Source organism: Taeniopygia guttata, chromosome 3, assembly GCF_048771995.1.
Source record: "Taeniopygia guttata chromosome 3, bTaeGut7.mat, whole genome shotgun sequence".
Taxonomy (NCBI): domain Eukaryota; kingdom Metazoa; phylum Chordata; class Aves; order Passeriformes; family Estrildidae; genus Taeniopygia; species Taeniopygia guttata.
This window is the reverse complement of record NC_133027.1, coordinates 5,959,374-5,972,172: the sequence shown is the minus strand read 5'-3', so window position 1 is coordinate 5,972,172 and position 12,799 is coordinate 5,959,374.

Below are 12,799 nucleotides of genomic sequence, written 5' to 3'. Positions count from 1 at the left end.
AATATTGTGATGTAGAGTTGTCTGGAAATACAACTGAAAAATTAGTTAGAAGACTAAAAAAATTACAGGAAAATATACTGTTAAGAAGGAAATCAGCCAAATCCTGGCTCCCCAAGAGTCTCTGTACCCAACAGGGGTGATAGAGAAGCAGCTGGGGGTGAGTTCCATTTGTGGGAGGCAGTGCAGGCATGAAAAGAGAAGGGAGACACCAAAGGGAAGGGTAGGAATGAGGAAGCTGGGGCAGAGCCAACCACCACCAAATCAGAGACCAGCAACAGAGATGATCAGGAGAACATGGACCATGCTTGAGGAACCCAATCTAATGGGCAACTGCTGGTGGAGCAGGAGTCTGACAAGGGATGTCAGGACAGAGGTCAAACATTGAGATATGCTTTTGTGAAACACCCTATAACTGAGATTTGAATTAGGTTTGAGGTTCATAAAATGATTTCTAAAGGAATAATTTCAGATTCATTCTGAAGTGAACAGGAAGCAGTTGTGATCCAGGCTCCCCAGTCAGTAAATCTAATCTAACACATTTCATCACACCAGACATGATCGCAATCTCACATCAGTGTAACTGAATGTTTAATAGCTTCAAGCAAAAGAGTAGAGCAGGTGAACAAATGTCTTTAAATTGCTTGCTTTAAAGAAGGGGAAGTTGTCTGATACATTTTTGTGGGTGCACAATTGCCAATATTATTAGTTTTATTTGACTATTTACAACACATGTTTAATTAAAAGTATTATGAAAATTCTTGTCTTAACCATTAGCAAAATAATTGCTTTCAGAAATCTCATTCATTCTCAAGTTGTTTTTATATCCTGTTGGTCATACTGATAAGTGTTTAAATGGGTTGCTTCACAAAAATGGTCATAGGAAAATGGAATCTGTTTGAAGTCTATTAAATAATAATACTTTTTAATTAGAGAAATTGCTATGAAATGCTTCCCCGCTGTCTGTACAGCTTGAACAGCACAGTTTAGGTCATGCTGAAATGGCTCAAGATGAACTTTTGTTTCACCCCTGAATTTGGTAAAAGCGTTTCCAGAGGTTAGTTCAGGGGACTGAATTGCTGATCACTCACTCAACATCTTCTGACCCATCTTTAACTCTGCTATTTTCCCACTGTAGCAAGTCATGAGGACTCACACGAGCAGGCTGAGATTCCTGTGTCTAGGGATACATTATTACTGTGGGTAAAACCACGACATCTTTGCAAACAACAAACCTTTCTTATCTGGGATGAGCTTAACTGTACTACTCAGAATCTGTATGCAGAATAATTTATAGCAGTTCATTGGGACACAAGCTGATACAGAGAAGGAAAACAACATTTGTACATTTTTATGCACAGTTTCTGCAGGGAGATGTCGCTTTGGTTAACTGCTTCACTGCCTTTTAAGGCAATTTGTTAATGAGTGTAGACTGCAGAAATTTGCCTGTTAGGAATGTAAATTCACTGCTGCTTTCCATATGCACATATTTTTATGCAAGCTAATGTACTTCTGGATGTTTCTGTGGTGTTCTTCAGCAGCCATATTTTGAATAGCACTGACACCTTGGTTTCAGTTCTGTCTAGTGGTGGCGAGTTCCCCAGGTCAATAGTGTGTAGAGGCTTTTGGGACAGTGTTAGCCACGCTTGAGAAATCTTCTTTCTCTTCAGAGCCCAGACAAGGGGGTTGTGGCTTCTCCTTGGCCTCCCTAGAGAGAGCCTGGAGCCCTTCCAACCCTCTCAGGTGCGCTCCCACAGTGAAGGTGTTCGCATGTAGACCCATGGGCTCATGGCCTGAGGACCCGACCTTCTCCTTGACATGTAGCTACAATATTATTGCATGATCATATGCATTTTTTGTGTATTTCTGCATGTCACTCATAGAAGGCTGACTCCAGTGAAGAGAGTAAGAACATTATTTTTAAAAAAATCAAGAATAAAACAGAACAACACCACCACCAAAAAAAAAAAAACCAACAAAACAAAAGGAATGTCTGCTCTCAAAATGAATTTGACACCAGAAATCTTCTCTCATGTTCAGACTTTTGCAGAAGGTCCAGGCACCAGCAAGATTAGGATTTAAACAACAAACTAAACAGTACAGTACTGTATTTACGAGGGAACAACATGACAGACTCTATTTAGATTTTATACCAAAAGCTTAACCTTTTGCAGTCTGTGGGTTTGAGCTGCACTAACAAGAAGCAATTACTGCGGTGGATTATTTTTTTTGCTTATGGTGTATGGCCCCAGGCTTCTCAGTGTGGCTTCTCTCATAGCTGGCACACAATAGCAGGGGTATATGCCAAAGCTGCTCTCACTTCTCCAAGGCAATGAATCAGAAAGAGCTGTGGTGTTCTAATCAGAACACTTTTTTTTTCCCTAGGCTGGGAGTCTATTGCTTTCTTAGAAACCAGGCAGACATAGCAATCCCTCCTGCTCTCTCTTCTGTTCCCCAATAGATAGCTCATTGGAGGCATATATGCACACATTTTGGCTGGGCAGCATGATGGATGAGGAGCCTGGTGACATACAAAGTGCAATTTTCTTTATTTAGATGTCTGCACCTCTCCCGTGGAGAGGGGATTACAAGGATGGGCAGAGCAATCCTTCCTTTTATGCTGGTTGTTGACTCCCAAGATGTCTCAACACAGAAAACAGCTCCAAGCACAGATTTAGGGAAAGAATAAAGGCCAGAGTTGACAGAAGTTCAGATTCAACAAGTTATTAAGAGCTGCTAAGTGTGTCTGGGCTCCTCACTTTCCCTTGCAGTCTCAGGGTTGACTGGGTGCCCTGAGATTTCATGATCTTCTGTCAACAATTAGCCAGAAAATTAAAACTCATAAGAGCGTAACAGCATGTCTTTACACGGCAGGGAAGTCTGCTTTCATGCCAAGAAACAGAACTGGAGATTCTGTGGGAACACTGCCATTTGGAGGCACCTGCCATAAAACTATTTATATGCACATGGATATGTGTGTGCACGTACCTGGCTCTGTGCATGTGTGCAAGGCTGTGTAGGTGCACACATCTACTCAGAAGGTGGGCTTGTGGTGAACCTTAATACATTTGAGGCAAAACAACCTATTTTCTTCTCCAAATTGCACCTTTGTTCAGTGTTTTCAATGCCCTCAGATGATTTGTTCAACGTATGTTTAAAAGCAATTCCCTTGTGTTTAGCTTCATTTCATGGATTCATCGCGACCACAAGGTCTGGTCTAATATTCCATCACCACACAGGGAAGTTTTTCATTGGAGATTTTGCCTAAAGACTAAGGGGACTGGAATGCCAATAATCTGATTGTTGAATGGGTGGATATGCAACATGTGGAGTCAGAGCTCTCTAATTCAGTAGCAACAGCATAGCTGAAAAAATAAATAGAGTCTTGAATTGTTTTCATGAAGATAAAATCAATTTGAACAGCTGGAATATTCACTACAGTTCAGGTCTATCCTAAGACTTTTTTAATAGGAAAATTACTTTCTTTAATAAGATATATGTGCTATTTGCAGACTGCAGGCTAATAATTCACAAAAATATGTAACTAATAAGTCCTATCTCATTTTTTAGCTTCCATGATTCCCTTGGAATTATATTAACGATTACTTATTAAACAATTTTTGCTAATTATTCTGAACTTACTGGTCAGTCATGGCCAGGTTTTTCAATGGGAGTGTCCACAATTTACCCAATACAGTACATCTGTTTGCATACATTTGTACACTTTTTCCAACATCAAATATTCTGCTATGAAAATATATCTTTAAGGCTCTTTTAAGTAGTTTAGGGGTTTTTTTTTCTGTTATGATTAGTACCTTTGCTTAGCACAACAGTAAGTGTTTTAAGGGCAGGGCACATGCTCCTGCGACTTTCATTTGTTTTACTCTACCTGGTGCAGAGGAAATTCAATAAATCACAAATTTCTCTATGGCCAGTGAGCATGGAAATCTGGTGTAGCTCAAATGCTACACCTATGGAAAAGGCTGGATCCCAATACCTGTTCTATTGCCTATTCAGAAAGAAGTTTTTTCAGATTCACTGAATCACAGCCTCTTTTAGGAAAGTATCTGTTTTATTACAGTTAATTTTATGGCCCTAAAAATGAGCAGTTGCTATTTTGTGGAGCTGAATAGGCAATGGATCTGCATTTATAGCTCATAGCTGGCTACTTTCCTGCTATCTTACAAACTAAGAACTCCTGTAATTTAGCTGGGAAGACACTGCTGTACAGGGAGAAGAAATCAAGTACATGTTGATGCCTAAACCCAGATTATTTTGTACACAGCAGGCAGGGCCCAGCCAACTGCTCATCCAGAAGCTGCAAGGCAGCTGGCTGGGGAGAGCCCTGACCTGCTGGCTGACAGGTTTGGAGCTGTCTAAAGGCTTGAGATGAGGAGGTCAAAGCCAAATTTGGAGGACACTGAGTGAGGAGGCACAGGACTCTATGGATCCCTGGGAATTTTTACTTATGGGCGCAGTGGGAAATGTGTTCATATGTGGCTAAAGTGGGAAAGTAAATACGTTCCATGGACATTCCATCGAATATATGGAAGACACCTTCAGGAGTTGCTGCAAGTTTATTGTCTTCTTAAAAACAGTTATTTAATTTTTTTTTCTGCCAGACCAGGTTTCTAGCCCTTCTCCTATCCTCAGGTGAGTTTCTCTGCTGTCCTGGTCAGGGTATGCTCTTCCGTAAGAGATGTGTCAGAACTGGATGCTGTAATCAGCTGGAGACATACTGATACTGAAGAGAACAGGAAAGGCTTCATGATCTTGTGTCTGTCTTTTTTCTCAATAGCATGACAGCATTGATGCACCTTCACTCAGCCTCTGATCCACTGTAACACCCTGACACTTTTAAATAAAATTTTCATTTGTGTTTGTGCAGTTGAATATTCATCCTTCAATCTGGAATTTTGCATGTGCTGCTATTTGTTCTTTCAGAGCATTTCTCCACTTTGACCAGTTAATCCTGATCCAAATCCATTCCATACTGAAAGTGCAAGACCAGGGCAAGACCCCTCTGTAGGTTTTGTCTACTTAAACCTCGATTCTCATGGAGAAGGTAGAAGAATTACTGAGTTCATTAGCACTGAACAACCATCATGATTTCGTTAAAGAAATGCAGAGAGTTTAGCTGAAGACTGAGTGAGTGTTGAAGGTGCAGAATAATTTAGAGTTGTACATGCTGCTGGACTGAAAGATACTGCAAGAGAATGCACAGGAACAAGATACCTTTGGGCATCTTCTCTTGTTTCTCTCTACTCATACACACTGCCACTAAGTGACCAGATGAGTTCAGAACTTCATTTTTTGCCAAGATCTACTAGAATATAGCAGCTGAGCCTCCAGATTCTTCAGTGTTGTAAATATGCAGCCTTTCACATAAACAAAGTTAAGCTGCAAACTGAATTTCTTCATGCAAAACTCACAGAGGTACCACGTGTGACCTCATCCTACAGAGGATTTTTCTTATTCATGAGTCAGAAAGGATTAGGGAGGTCACTTCGTGTAATAAAATGAAAAATTTTCACCTGCAATATTCTCCCTGGTTTGATCCTAATGCACTGTATAATCCAAGAAAAATAAATTAAGAACCAGGCTGCTAAAAGTGATAGTGAGAGTATTTAGAGGGGAAAAAAAGATCTCCATTTTGGAAGTGAAATGAAAACTTCAAGTAAATGCTTAAGACTACTTTAGATGTAATCCTGAGAAACTTTCTATGAAATCCTCAAAATTTTTAGAAATATATTGATTCCTTATTGTAAGTGATCAATGCAAAGTTATGAACATTAGTGTAAATAAGGTTTTTAATGGTAAGAAAAGCCCAGCTACAAGAAAATTTACTATAATATATTTATATGTGTATTTGTATATTTCATAAATGGTTCACTGTAACATGCAAATTCCTTGGCTCTCAACACAGCTCTACACAGATGGTGAAATTTAGTCAGTTAAATAAGTGAAACACTTCACTTTAAAATTTTCCTTTTATCTTTCACCTTTCTCTGCTGTTTCCCCTCCTATCTTTTCTGCCAGCTACTCCACAAAGAAGCCTGGGAATGATTCTAAGGCAGTCTCCTCAGATCGCTTAATATTCCTACGATGAAGACAGCCTGAATTCAAAGGCTCCATGTGAGAGACTGGGAAGACCTTAATTTCTCCCTTGGCAGGTCTTTTATGCTGATAAATCCCAGTTTGCTCTGCATGTTTCTGTTCAGAGGGAAGATCTGCACAGGCTGACAGCATTAACAGCCTTCTCCATCAGCTGAAGCCCTTTTCACCTCTCTTGGGGCATCACATACATGAGCTTTCACCTCATTTGGGGCATCACATATGAGCTGCATCAACTTTTAAACTAGAACCATGCAACTTACTGCAAATTTTGACACTATAATCATAGAATCACAGAATAGTTTGGGTCAAAAGGGATGTTAAAGACCATTTATTTCCAGCCCCTTGTCATGGGTGGGGACCTTCCACTAGACCAGGTTGCTTCAAGACCTGTTCAGCCTGGCCTTCAATACTTTCAAGGATGGGGCATCTCCACAACTCTCTGACAAACCTATTCCAGTGCCTCATCACCCTCAGCTGTGCCAAAGCACCACAACCATGTTCTCATTCTGCAAAAATTATGTCTGTGGTTTCATAGATGTTCAAGGCTGGAACTAGGAACCCCACTGTAGACTAATTTAGTCAGCAGATTTAAGGCCAGAAAGGTGATGAAAAGACATTTAATATGGAGATGCATCTATCAGGTTATCCAAACTAGCCTGGCTAAACACTCCAATAATTTTTGTTTGATAAAGCTATAATATTGAACAGGGTAAAATATATATTTGACAATTTTATAGCCTTTTGAAAAGTTCCTTAGGTGAATATATCATCACTTTCCTTGTAGCTTGTAATTATGAATAATCACTTCCATTGTCATATTTCTATTTGTAATTTTTAGGGCTTCCATTCCTGTTATCCCCTTCTTTGATTGATTAAAGACCAATTGCATGCTGAGGCTTTCCACCTTAAGAGCATTTTCACAGAATCTAGTTGCATCATGCTCAATTATCTTTCTGATAAACTCCATGGAATGAAGAATTTTAACTGAGATTGAATATCTCACTGAAAGCCATTTCTAGTAATTTGAGATTTGTCTTCCAATTTTTCAAAATTTCATTAAATATGAAGTCACTAGGAACTTATTCTGCAAATCCCATGCAGAAATCTTTAACTTCACCTGTCAAAATTGAAATCTTATCTCATTTCCAATAATAGTAATAGAAAAATACTATCAAGGGAAGTTTTAAATAGAAATAGGCATAGACTATAAATTGTGTTTAGATTTGGATGCAAACATTCATAAGGGCTAAAATAAATGGTTTGAGAGCTTGGAGTCACCTGATGGCTGATCCACCTCCACTGAGGAGCTTCCATAGAGCTGGAGGTGAAAGTCAATGAGATAAATATGTCTAACTGCTCCTAGCCTGAGTGAGGCATCTGCCTGTTTCCTCTGCCCTGAGGAGACCTTTATGTTATTAAACGATTTCTCTTTAGAGAAATAAATTTTTCTCATTGCTATTTTTTCTTCTTCTTTTTACAATAGCCTTGGTTATGTTTTCCTTTTTCTTTGGGAAATGGGTCCAACTCATTTTCTTTTACTCCCCTGATTTCAATAGCCTGATTATTACCAGTTGTTTGGTACTCTAACGTGTATTGTTTTGTTCCATATACTTTCTTGAGCATTGGTTTTGGACTCTGGGTTTTGGTCTGGGACTGACCAGCAGAAGGAAAGGAAAGAAGGTCTATTATTTCATGATGAAAAGATGAAATTTCCCAGTGCTGTGGGTTTTGTTTAGAAATATGCCTCCTCCTCTGTGTGAAATTTACATTAAATTTAAAACCAAAGCCAAAAAAGGAAAGATAGCAAACCAGTTTCTTTTAGGATTTCCTTTGCAATATTGCAATTTAAAGTTTTTTTCTTCTTTTTCTGCTTCATGTTAATCCCACAAATGCTCAGTGCAATGGGAGACCCATAAGGTCTACTGATACTTTCATTTGCCTTGTTGCAAAGAAGTGCACAGTGAGCAAAGTGCTAACCCTAATTCCCTTTCTATTGTCCTAAGTGAAAAATGTCCATTTCATATTTCTCAATCCGATGTGGTATTTCCCTGCTTTTGTATCACTGTTTCTGTCAGTGAGCAGGGCAGGAACTCAGTGAAATGAATAAATACTCCCCACTTGAAAAGAAGCCTGTTCCTGCTTCATTATCACAAAAATTCCTTATCACCACATGCTGAAATTAGGCTAAAAGTGACAAAGGTTGCAGAAGGAGACATGAGGCCTAGCTCACGCTATTACATAATTCCCAGGAATGTGACTTTCCACCAGCCTCTCCATCTCTTTGCTTTCAGGTTCCATGAAGACACAGCCTGAACCATTTCACCCCAGAGTTACTATTTTAGTTGTTCTTGGTTTTATTTTTCATCAGCCTTGTCAAGCTTCTTGTCTGGTCTAAACCCCCCTCCAGTCACTCTCTCCTTGCTTTGCTTGACAGGAGTAAATATTTTTTTCTGTGCTCTGGTACTGGCAAGGGGATTAAATATTTTGATGACACTTCCAGATAAACCCAGCTTGAAGGGCAGCAAGTGGCATGGAAAAAGTTCTGATAAATATGTGGGGATAAACTGAATATTTACACAGGATCCTATGATGAAAATACCTTGTAGCATTATGGCAGGCAGAACAGCCCTACAAACCAGAAGTTAAAATCTGCTTTAAAGGAGTTATGGAAGACAAAGTACATATGGCAGTAGCTGACAAGGTGGTGTTTGGTCATAGGTTGGACTCGATGATCTCAAAGGTCTTTTCCAACATAGTGGATTCTGTGATCTTCAGGAAATGCTGTACCCCTTCTTCCTTAACATCTCTTCTGCTATTGCCAGAAAAAACGCTCAAAAGGCCCTCAGGTGATCCCCTCCAGCTACCTTCTTGGCCAGCCTAGAGTCCAATCTAGATGTAGAAAGCTAAGAGAAACTCAAAACTCATGGACAAACTGAGACACGATCCTGTCCAAGGTGGATTTTCAAATGTCAGAAGTCAACAAGTCCATGACAACTGCTGTGAAGCCAGTCTGGGGCTAATCTGCTTTAGGGGCTAAGCTACTTTAGGTACTTTGAGAGATACTCTGGTGATGTGCCCCAGCATAACACCCTCCCACTGATAGCCAGAATTTTATAAATGATGAGAGCTGCACACTGCCTTAAGGTTAGCAGAAGTACAACATGCTCAGTTTTATTGATGTTGTGTTCCTTTTCTTTTTCTTTCCAGCAGTGAATACTGTTTAAATTACAGTAGAAATCTCTACCAGTCCTGATAATAGGGGCAGGGGATAAACCTGGCTTGTAGATCTAAGTAATATATACCCTTTATCCCAACACTGCACGATATTAGCTCAAGGCTTGTCAGCCTCTTGGGTTTTAATTAATGAAGTTCCTGTTAAGGACATTTTTTTCATCACTTGCTCTATTCCAACACATTTCTTTCATTTGAAACCTGTGCATTCTGCCAAGCAGACCCACAGTGTCAGGAGGGGAGGGAGTGCCTGTCTAAACTACAGTCGTGTCTCTGTTCAACTTGATTCAATTTAGTAGAATTTCACTTTGTCGAATGACAAGATGCTGTATTTTGACATTTGCCTATTTATGCTAAAGTAGAGGAATAGTAAAATCAGTTTGGCATCTGGCTTGCTCTATCTGTAGCTTTTACTTAAGAATGATAATCCTTTTTTTTTTGTTTGTTTGTTTGACTGACATTACTGTTTAGTTTCTGATTTGTTGTGTTGGACTGTTTACTCGTGAGCTTGTTGACTTTTGTTTTGGTTGAGGTTTTGTTGATTTTCTTGCTAAATAAAAGCTTTCCTAACAAACTGGCATTCTCTTCCTTGAACACACCCTTCCTCAGCTGCAAATCTAAAAAGAGGAGACAGCTTTGTTAAAGAGAAGGAATTTCTTGTATATTTTTTTCCCTTTAAAATTTACTGGAAAAAGTAAAATGCAACAACCTAACAAAAACCTTCTTGACTTTTAGAGCAACAAATGCTGAGGCTGTGAGTAAGAGGCATCCTGTTACTGAGGCAGAATTCCCTTGTGGCTTTGGGAAGCTGGGGCGGTGCTGGGCTGGCAGACCCTAGGATGGTATGTTTAAATGATTTTTGTGATGGGCTCCTCACCACAATGCATGACCACCTTCCAGGAGCCCACCGAGAGATGTGACTGGTGTTTGTCATCTGCTCTGTCACTCCTTCCCCAGCAGACATGGGGCACAACAGGGGATTTTGCTTTCCCAAGGAATATTTTCAAGTCCCATGTCAGAGGAGGTACCACAGAGGTAGATGTCTTCCACTTCACCAGAGGACAGTGAGACTTGTGATGTTCATTAATTTCTGGGGAAATTAATTCCACAGTTCAGCCCAGGAAATAAGAAATCTTTCTCATTACCCTTATTGCAGAAAATTCACTTGAGCCAGGAAAGTTGTTTCTTTCGATAGGAAACCCTAAGAACACAAAAACCCTGAAAGTCACACCTGACAGGATGAACTAACAGCAATCATTTTCCTTCCCCCACAGACCAATATTTCTGGCAGAAAAATGACGCAGCCTTTGATCTCAAGCAAGCCCTGGAACACTCTACACTGAGCCTCATCACAGCATTTGCAATCCCAGCCCAGTTTGTGAGCTGAACCACAGAGCACTTGTGTCAGAACATTTCTGTCATCCCCTCTGCTTGAGGAGGGGAGGATTTTCAGAAGGAAGATCTAGTGACATTGGTCCTGGCTTAACTCAAAGCAAGACCTGCCTGATAATTGAGGTTTCCACAGGGCAGAACACAGAAGGATGGACTGTTGGAGCTATACTGCTCTCTCCTTCCATCTCTTACATGGACAACCAGAGCCTTGGCCCTGAGGCTCCAGAAGGCCCCTGCTTCTCAGTGTAAGAGCATTGGCTTTAGTCTCAGCTGGGCAATAGAACCAAGCTTTGTCCTGTACAGACACAGAATGATTTTAAGGAATTTATGCAATTCCATCCCTGTGCTATTCACATCAAAGGTAGTCTTGGATGTTGGCCTTTCCTCTGGGACTTTCTGAAGGATGTGTCTCTGTGTTGATGCACGTCCAATAAAAAACAAAACAAAAAGCCAAATCAAAAGCAAAGTGAAAACCCATATCTAAACCATGTGATGAATAACATGCTTTATTTCTAAAGCCATGTTTTGTTATCAGTAATCAGTAATTTGTTATCAGTTAATTACACTGCAAAAATGGCTTTTGGGTGCCTTCTGAACAAAGTAGTTTGTCACAGCCCTAATTAATTATGGTCACTACAAACCCCTACCCATTCCTGGATACTTTGTTGTCCCAGCTTTCATCACAAGGTTTTCTTTTAAGATGAACATTCAGATGCAGCCCTGTCACATGGACAGAGAACAAGAAATGGTTTCCTGCTTGTTTTCATGCCAGTCATGAGGAGATCTCACCCTCCATCCTTGGCTCTGCTCTGAATTCTCCCTCTGCAGCAAGGGACAGCTCTTCCCCATGGATCAGTGTTGAAGCCCTTAACAGGATGGTGGCTGCTATAAACTATAATGGAACCCATAATTTCTTAAATATATCACCTATCTTTATTGAGCCTAGCATTAGAATCTCTTTAAATTTGTGGTTAGTTTTCATTTGTGTAGTTTGCCTTTTCTTAGATGCATTTCTCCCAAGAATTATGAAAACAACTTTAAGCTCTGTCTTCAGGCCCAGCAGCCTCAGGGATGTCAGACTGTAGAGCATCACCTGGGTAACAGAATCAACTCCTCTGTGAGCAGATGTAGCAGATGCTTAAGCCTGGGAGGTCCCCCAAGGGTCTTTTCTCTGCACAGATCCAAACATCATTGGGTACATTGACAAACATTCTGGAAAAAAAAAAAAAAAGTTAAAAATTAAATATATAATAGAAGAAAGCAAAACAACAGTATTGAACATAATGAGACCAGAACAGACTCAAATAATCACCACTGATTTTGGCACTTTCAATTGCAGGACACTGGCCAGGTGAAAATGCCCAAGGTATCCATCCAATGCATAAAATTGTTGCAAATCTGATATGGAGAAAATTCTCCTGGCCCTGTAACTAATGAACAATTTAAACCTGAGACCAGGAGCAAAAAGAAATCAAGAGGGAAGCACACGTACCCCTGACCCCATGTCCCATGTCAGAGTGCTGTGATGAATCTGAGTAAAATAGGAAAAAAATAAACAACAAAAATCAACAGCCAAGTTGTTCATCAAAGGTGGGAAAAAAAATCTTCCTGGCTTCTCTAAGCCTCCAGTGGAAACCCTGAAGCATGGAATTAATTAAATACAAAGAAACATAATTAATTTAATTAAATGCAGTCCTCTTAGAAAGGGTTGCTGTGATTAATGCCTCCTCCTGCAAACATTTTTGAATATATTTAGCCCCATTCCCAAAGACAACATTTGCAGAATCTTGATTAGAGCACCTAAGAGCTCACAAATAGGAGTGCAAGTGGATGCCTTGCACTTCTAGTGTGAAAACAGACACAAGAAATAAGTTTTAAACAACACAGAGATCAAAACATGGCTTGGTTTAATATCTGCTGGGGCCAAGAGGCACCATTCAGATCACCTAGACTGACTCTCTGCATAATGCCAACCACAAAACCTCACCATGTGATTCTCATATTAGGTCCATCAGAATCTGATCCAGCCAGATCCAGCCACTCATTTCCATAACACAACATT